The sequence below is a fragment of the Oncorhynchus mykiss genome, chromosome 19 (genome assembly GCF_013265735.2).
Source record: "Oncorhynchus mykiss isolate Arlee chromosome 19, USDA_OmykA_1.1, whole genome shotgun sequence".
NCBI lineage: Eukaryota > Metazoa > Chordata > Actinopteri > Salmoniformes > Salmonidae > Oncorhynchus > Oncorhynchus mykiss.
Window position 1 is genome coordinate 57817396 of NC_048583.1, and position 8892 is coordinate 57826287.

The window sequence follows — 8892 nt, forward strand, 5'->3', positions numbered from 1 at the left end:
GTATCCCGTGAGATTCAAAGCCCCTTTTAACCAAGCATTTAGCCCAATCAGATCACTGTGATTAAGACAACACCCCTACCGCCCCGCACGCTGATTGGCTCGAGTTGATTTTCCACGGGTTGTGATCAATAGCACCGACCACAATACTTTCTGATCCAAACAACTGATTTATGATCAGCTCTCCCCAACCTAGTCTAACCATTTACTCCTAGTACTCTATAGTACCCAAGTATCAAAACAGATCATAGACCAGATGTTACGGGGAAAATATGGTAAAATATTAACCAAGACAAATGACACTCAAGATTGCAACATCTGTAGCATTTTAGACATTCTGAAAAAACAATCTGGAAAAAAACCTAACTGTATGTTAACATTAAAAAATATATATGGTTATTGTTGCACTTTTCTTTCTTGAGCTGCACAAATATTTACATTGTAGCTAGTGTATATTTGCATATTCAGCTGTATTCTTAAAAGTGACCAAAGGTACTTCATTTTTTTTAGGTTTAATACTATAGTTTCTTTATACTTCTGTGAATATTTGTTGGTGTATTTTATCCATTGGGATGTTGAGTCATTGGGGCATTTCAACAGTGCTTGTTTGTTTTCCTACCAGACGTGTCATCCTTTTGGCTTATACACCGACAATAAGACTTCTTGAGTCACTGATACCTGACCCTCCCCTGCTTGCCATGCCCATGTTTTCATAACTGGTATCCAATTTTATCACTTGAGAGAGAGGAAGAGGGGGGGGGGGGGGGCAGAGAGAGAGAGGAAGAGAGGGGGGGGCAGAGAGACAGAGAGAGAGAGAGGGGGTGGCAGAGAGAGCGAGAGAGAGAGAGAGAGAGAGAGAGGAAGAGAGAGGGGGGCAGAGAGACAGAGAGAGGGGGGGGACAGAGAGACAGAGAGAGAGGGGGGGGGACAGAGAGACAGAGAGAGAGGGGGGGGCAGAGAGAGAGAGGTGGGGGGACAGAGAGACAGAGAGAGGGGGGGACAGAGAGACAGAGAGAGAGGGGGGGACAGAGAGACAGAGAGAGAGATAATGTATTTTAAATTATATTGTTTATTTCACTTTAGTTTATTATCTATTTCAATTGCTTTGGCAATGTAAATATATGTTTCCCATGCCAATAAAGCTGTTTGAATTTAATTTAATTGAGAGAGTGAGAGAGAGACCCACTGGGAAAACCCTGATTGAATCAATGTTGTTTCCATGTAATTTCAACAACAACATTTAATGTGAAGTTTGTATTTGTATTTGTTATGGATCCCCATTAGCTGCTGCCTAAGCAGCAAAATTAAGGCAGTTTATACAATTTTAAAAACATTAAAATACATTCACAGATTTCACAACACACTGTGTGCCCTCAGGCCCCTACACCACCACTACCACATATGTACAGTACTAAATCCATGTGTATGTATAGTGCATATGTTATCGTGTATGTGTGTATGCATGTGTCTGTGCCAATGTTTGTGTTGCTTCACAGTCTCCGTTTTGAATCAATGTGGAAAACTGATTGGATTCACACATATCACAAGGCCGCGGGGCAAGACGAATTATCAGGACGCGTAGGCAGAGCATGCACTGACTGCCTTGCAAGTCTCTTCACTGACATTTTCAACCTCTCCCTGACCAAGTCTGTAATAACTACATGTTTCAAGCAGACCACCATAGTTCCTGTGCCCAAAAACACCAAGGTAACCTGTCTAAATGACTTTCGCCCCATAACAATCAGATCTGTAGTCATGAAATGCTTCGAAAGGCTGGTCATTGGCTCACATCAACACCATCATCTCGGACACCCTGGACCCACTCAAATTCACATACCTCCCCAACAGATCCACAGATGAAGCAAGCTCTATTACACTCCACATGGCCCTCTCCCGTGGACAAGAGTAACACCTATGTGAGAATGCTGTTCATTGACTATGGCTCAGCGTTCAACACCATAGTGCCCTCCAAGCTCACCAGTAAGCTCAGGATTTCCTGACGGGCAGCCCCCAGGTAGCTAGGGTAGGCAACAACATATCCGCCACGCTGTCCCTCAACACGGGTTGCCCTTCAGAGGTGTACTCCATGTTCACCCACGAATGTGTGGTCGCGCATGACTCCAACACATCATTAAGTTTGCTGACGACACGATGGTGGTAGGCCTGATCACCGACGACAATGAGACAGCCTACAGGGAGGAGGTCAGTGACCTGGCAGTGTGGTGCCTGGACAACAACTTCTCTCTCAATGTCAACAAGCCAACGGAGCTGATCATAGACTACAGGAAGTCCGAGCACACCCTGATCCATAATGATGGGGCTCCAGTGGAGCTTATCGAGAGCTTCGTTCCTCTGTGTTCACATCACTAAGGAATTAACATGGTCCACAGACAACAACACAGTCACGAAGAAGGCATTACAAAGCCTCTTCCTCCTCAGGAAGGTGAACAGATTTGGCATGACCCCTCAGAACCTCAAAAAGTTCTACAGCTGCACCATTGAGAGGATCTTGACTGGCTCCATCACCGCTTGGTATGGCAACTGCTTGGCATCCAACAGCAAGGCACTGCAGCCACCCCCAAGGCATAGACTGTTCTCTCTGCTTCCGCACGGCAAGCGGTACCCATGCACCACGTCTGGAACCAACAGGACCCTGAACTGCTTTTACCACCCAAACCATATTAAGACTGCTAAACATTTGACCAAATAGCTACCAGGACAATTTGCATTGAACCCCTTTTTTTGTTGCATTAACTCTTTTGACTCATCACATACGCTGCTGCTACTGCTTATTATCTATCCTGTTGTCTAGTCACTTAACCCCTACCTACATGTACATATCTACCTCAATTACTTTGTACCATTGAACGTCGATTCCGGTGCCCTGTATATTTAGCCAAGTTATTGTTACTCATTGTGTATTTATTCCTCCTGTTACTCTCTCTCTACATTGTTGGGAAGGACCTGTAAATAAGCATTTCACTGTTAGTTTACACCTGTTGTTTACTCTCTCTCTACATTGTTGGGAAGGACCTGTAAATAAGCATTTCACTGTTAGTTTACACCTGTTGTTTACTCTCTCTCTACATTGTTGGGAAGGGCCCGTAAATAAGCATTTCACTGTTAGTTTACACCTGTTGTTTACTCTCTCTCTACATTGTTGGGAAGGGCCCGTAAATAAGCATTTCACTGTTAGTTTACACCTGTTGTTTACTCTCTCTCTACATTGTTGGGAAGGGCCCGTAAATAAGCATTTCACTGTTAGTTTACACCTGTTGTTTATGTAGCAGGTGACAAATACAATTTAATATGATACTTATAAAATGACAATACTGCGTACATTTATTTTCCAACATACAATATTGCAATTGTTTGGTCTACTGTTACGATTGCTTTGTCTAAGCAGGTCCTGATATCCTAACTCATAGCATCCTTGAATCCTGCTAGCCTAAACTCAAAGCACCAGTTGTTCTTTAAATATTTTGTAAAGTTAGTGTGGGAGAGGTGGAAAAATTATTGTTATCGATCAATAATGACAAACTTTGTCAACTTAGATGGAAAGCTACTGAGGATGGTAGCTGACTCTATAGACACTCCTGACATTCATATCTTTAATCTGAGCTGAGAGTAAGGTCTTTGTCCTCAGGCCTGGAGGGAAGCTAAAGTCATTCCTCTACCCAAGAGGGGTAAAGCAGCCTTTACTGGCTCTAACAGCAGACCTATCAGCTTGCTGCCAGCTCTTAACAAACTGTTGGAAAAAAATGTTTTTGACCAAATACAATGCTACTTCTCTGTAAACAAATTAACAACAGACTTTCAGCATGCTCATAGAGAAGGGCACTCAACATGTACTGCACTGAAACAAATGACTGATGATTTGTTTAAATAAATTGATAATAAGAGGATTGTGGGAGCTGCACTGCTAGATTTCATTGCAGCCATAGAGAAAGCGTATGTGTTATGACGTCTGCCATATCGTGGATTCAGAGCTACATCTGAAGTCGGAAGTTTACATGTATTTCAGGGCCTACCTTCAAACTCAGTGCCTCTTTGTCTGGATCATCCTTGGGAGCAATTTCTAAACGCCCGAAGGTACCACGTTCATCTGTACAAACAATAGTACGCAAGTATAAACACCATGGGACCACGTAGCCGTCATACCGCACAGGAAGGAGTCATGTTCTGTCTCCTAGAGATTAATGTACTTTGGTGCGAAAAGCGCAAATCAATCCCAGAACAACAGCAAATAACCATTTGAAGATGCAGGAGGAAACAGGTACAAAAGTATCTATATCCACAGTAAAACGAGTCCTATATCAACATAACCTGAAAGGCTGCTCAGCAAGGAAGAAGACTGCTCCAAAACCGCCATAAAAAAAGCCAGACTATGGTTTGCAACTGCACATGGGGACAAACTTCGTACCTTTTGGAGAAATGTCCTCTGGTCTGATGAAACAAAATAGGACTGTTTGGCCATAATGTTCATCATTATGTTTGGAGGAAAAAGGTCGAGGCTTGCCAGCCGAAGAACACCATCCCAACCGTGAAGCACGGTGGTGGCAGCATCATTTTGTGGGGGTGCTTTGCTGCAGGAGGACTGATGAACTTCACAAAATATATGGAATCATGAAGATGGAAAATTCTGTGGATATATTGAAGCAACATCTCAAGACATCAATCAGGAAGTTAAAACTTGGTCGCAAATTGGTCTTCCAAATGGACAATGACCCCAAGCATACTTCCAAAGTTGTGGCAAAATGGCTTAAGGACATCAAAGTCAAGATATTGGAGTGTCCATCACAAAGGCCTGACCTCAAGCCTATCGGAAATTTGTGGGCAGAACTGAAAAAGCGTGTGCGAGCAATTAGGCCTACAAACCTGACTCAGTTATACCAGCACTGTCAGGAGAAATGGGCCAAAATTCACCCAACTTATTGTGGGAAGCTTGTGGAAGGCTACCCGAAACGTTTGACCCAAGTTAAACAATTTAAAAGCAATACTACCAAATACTAATTGAATGTATGTAAACTTCTGACCCATTGGGAATGTGATGAAAGAAATAAAAGCTGAAATAAATCATTCTCCCTACTATTATTCTGACATTTCACATTCTCAAAATAAAGTGGTTATCCTAACTGACCTAAGACAGGGAATTTCTACTAGGATTAAATGTCAGGAATTGTGAAAAACTGAGTTTAATTGCATTTGCAATTGCAGGTATATGTAAACTTCCGACTTAAACTGTACTCGGTTTCAAAAAGAAAGAAAATATCTCATTACAATACATTTTAATAGAAATATTTTGCTACCCTGGAAAGGAAAATACCTGTCGATGTGTGGAAAAATCACCCAGATTAACTGTTTAGTCATATCACAGTCTAGCTAGTTGCTTATGACCTTGCCTACACCTTGCGACTTGTTTTTTAAAATTATATGAGCAAAAAATATTCAATTTTATTTGGAACGGCAAACCTGACAAAGTGGGCCTATTCATATCATTTTCAACCTCTCCCTGACTGAGTCTGTAATAGCAACATGTTTCAAGCAGACCATCATAGTTCCTGTGCCCAAAAACACTAAGGTAACCTGCCTATATGACTACCGACCCGCAGCACTCACGTCTGTAGCCACGAATTGCTTTGAAAGGCTTGTCATGGCTCACATCAACAACATTACCCCAGAAACCCTAGACCCACTCCAATTTGCATATCGCTCCAACAGATGAAATCTCTTTTGCACTCTACACCGCCTTTTCCACCTAGACAAAAGGAACACCTATGTGAGAATGCTATTCATTGACTACAGCTCAGTGTTCAACACCATCGTGCCCTCCAAGCTCATCACTAAGCTAAGGACCCTGGGACTAAACACCTCCCTCTGCAACTGGATCCTGGACTTCCTGGTGGGCTGCCCCCAGGTGTTAAGGGTAGGTAACAACACATCCGCCACGCTGATCCTCAACACAGCGCCCCCTCAGGGGTACAGGCTTAATCCCCTCCTGTACTCCTTGTTCACTCATGACCACACGGCCAAGCACGACTCCAACAGCATCATTAAGTTTGCTGATGACAACAGTGGTAGGCCTGATCACCGACAACGATGAGACAGCCTATAGGGAGGAGGTCAGAGACCTGACCGTTTGGTGCAAGGACAACTTCCTCTCCCTCAATGTGATCAAGACAAAGGAGTTGATTGTGGACTACAGAAAAAGGAGGACCGAGCACGCCCCCAATCTCATCGATGTGGCTGTAGTGGAGCAGGTTGAGAGCTTCAAGTACCTTGGTGTCCACATCACCAACAAACTATCATGGTCCAAGCACACCAAGATTGTCGTGAAGAGGGCATAACAAAACCAATTCCCCCTCAGGAGACTGAAAATATTTGGCATGGGTCCTCAGATCCTCAAAAAGTTCTACAGCTGCTCCATTGAGAGGATCTTGACTGGTTGCATCACTGCCTGGTATGGCAACTGCTTGGCCTCCGACCGCAAGGCACTACGGAGGGTAATGCGTACCTCTATTTCAGGCGGTGTCAGAGGAAGGCCCTAAGAATTGTCAAAGACTCCAGCCACCCTAGTCATAGACTGTTCTCTCTGCTATCGCATGGCAGTACCAGAGCGCCAAGTCTAGGTCCAAGAGGCTTCTAAACAGCTTCTACTCCCAAGCCATAAGACTCCTGAACATCTAATCAAATGGCTAGCCAGACTATTTGCAAATGGCTACGCAGACTATTTGTATTGCCCCCCCCCCCCCTCTTCTACACTTCTGCTACTCTCTGTTATTATCTGTGCATAGTCACTTTAATAACTACACCTACATGTATATATTACCTCAATTACCTCGACACCCGGTGCCTCCACACATTGACTCTGTACCAGTACCCCCTGTAAATACCCTCGCTATTGTTATTTTACTGCTTATCTTTAATTATTTTTTACTTTTATCTCATACTTCTTTTTAGGTATTTTCTTAAAACTCCATTGTTGGTTAAGGGCTTGTAAAGTAAGCATTTTACTGTAAGGCTGTTGTATTCGGTGCGTGTGACAAATAACATTTGATTTTATTTCATCAATATGAATTCGGAGGGTAGAAATGATTAAATATTAAAGCATTAGACCTCTCAGTAAAGGCTTCAAGTCATACAAAAGTTATACTTAAATCCGAACTGGTTCTCTAGCACCCCATGTTCAAGAATGGCCTTTTCCCCTGTATTCAGATTACAACCTCTCACTTTCGGTTATTTGAAAATCAAATAATCTCCAAAATATTTTTTTTTAAACAAGCCATAGAAAGTTGGTTGAGCATTTCATTTGAATCCACCAGAAAGACAGAACAAAATTGGCAAGTGTGCAAAGCTGTCATCAAGACAACGGTGGGCTACTTTGAAGTATCTCAAATATATAATATATCTTGATTTGTTTAACACTTTTTTGGTTACTAAATGACTCCATATGTGTTATTTCATAGTTGTATGTATTCACTATTATTCTACAATGCAGAAAATAGTTTTTTTTTTTAAATAATTAAACTTGAATGAGTGGCTGTGTCCAAACTTTTGACTGGTACTGTGTCCAAACTTTTGACTGGTACTGTGTCCAAACTTTTGACTGGTACTGTGTCCAAACTTTTGACTGGTACTGTGTACAGTGCATTCGGAAAGTATTCAGACCCTTTGACTTTTTCATTATTCTCAAATTGATTAAAAACCTTTCTTCCTCATCAATTTACACACAATAACCCATAATGACAAAGCAAAAACAGTGTCTTTGACATTTTTGCTAATTTATAGGGAAAAAAAAGCTGAAATATCACATATACTTAAGTTTTCAGACCCTTTACTCAGTACTTTGTTGAAGCACTTTTTGCAGCCTTGAATCTCTTTGGGTAAGATGCTACAAGCTTGGCACACCTGTATTTGGGGAGAATCTCTCATTTTCCTCTGCAGACCCTCTCAAGCTCTGTCAGGTTGGATGGGGAGTGTTGTTGTGCAGCTATTTTCAGGTCTCTGGAGATGTTCGATTGGGTGTAAGTCTCGTCTCTGGCTGGGCCACTCAAGGACATTCAGAGGCTTGTCCCGAAGCCACTCCTGCATTGTCTTGGCTGTGTGCTTAGTGTCGTTGTCCTGTTGGATGATGAACCTTCACCCCAGTCTGAGGTCCTGAGCTCACTGGAGTAGGTTTTCATCAGGGATCTCTCTGTACATTGCTCCGTTCATCTTTACCTCAATCCTGAATGGTCTTCCTGTCCCTACCACTGAAAAACATCCCCACAGCATGATGCTGCCACCACCATACTTCACCGTAGGGATGGTGCCAGGTTTCCTCCAGACGTGACACTTGGCATTCAGGCCAAAGAGTTGAATCTTGGTTTCATCAGACCAGAGAATCTTGTTTCTCATGGTCTGAGAGTCTTTAGGTGCCTTTTGGCAAATTCCAAATGTGTGGTCATGTGCTTTTTACTGAGGAGTGGCTTTCATCTGGCCACTCTATCATTAAGGCCTAATTGTTGGAGTGCTGTAGAGATGGTAATCCTTCTGGAAAGTTCTCCCATCTCCACAGAGGAACTCTGGAGCTCTGTCAGAGTGACCATCGTGTTCTTGATCACCTCCCTGACCAAGGCCTTTCTCCCCCGATTGCTCAGTTTGGCCAGTGGCCAGCTCTAGAGAGAGTCTTGGTGGTTTCAAACTTCTTCCATTCAAGAATGATGGAGGCCACTGTGTTCTTGGCGAACTTTAATGCTGCACACATTCTTTGTTACCATTCCCCAGATATGTGCCTCGACACATTAGGAATCACAGTTTTGAGATAAATATTATTTAAAGTCACAGAGGGCTATTGCAAGAAACTACATGAGATCCCTTTTTAGTTAATATCCATGATTACATTTTTTTTTTGTA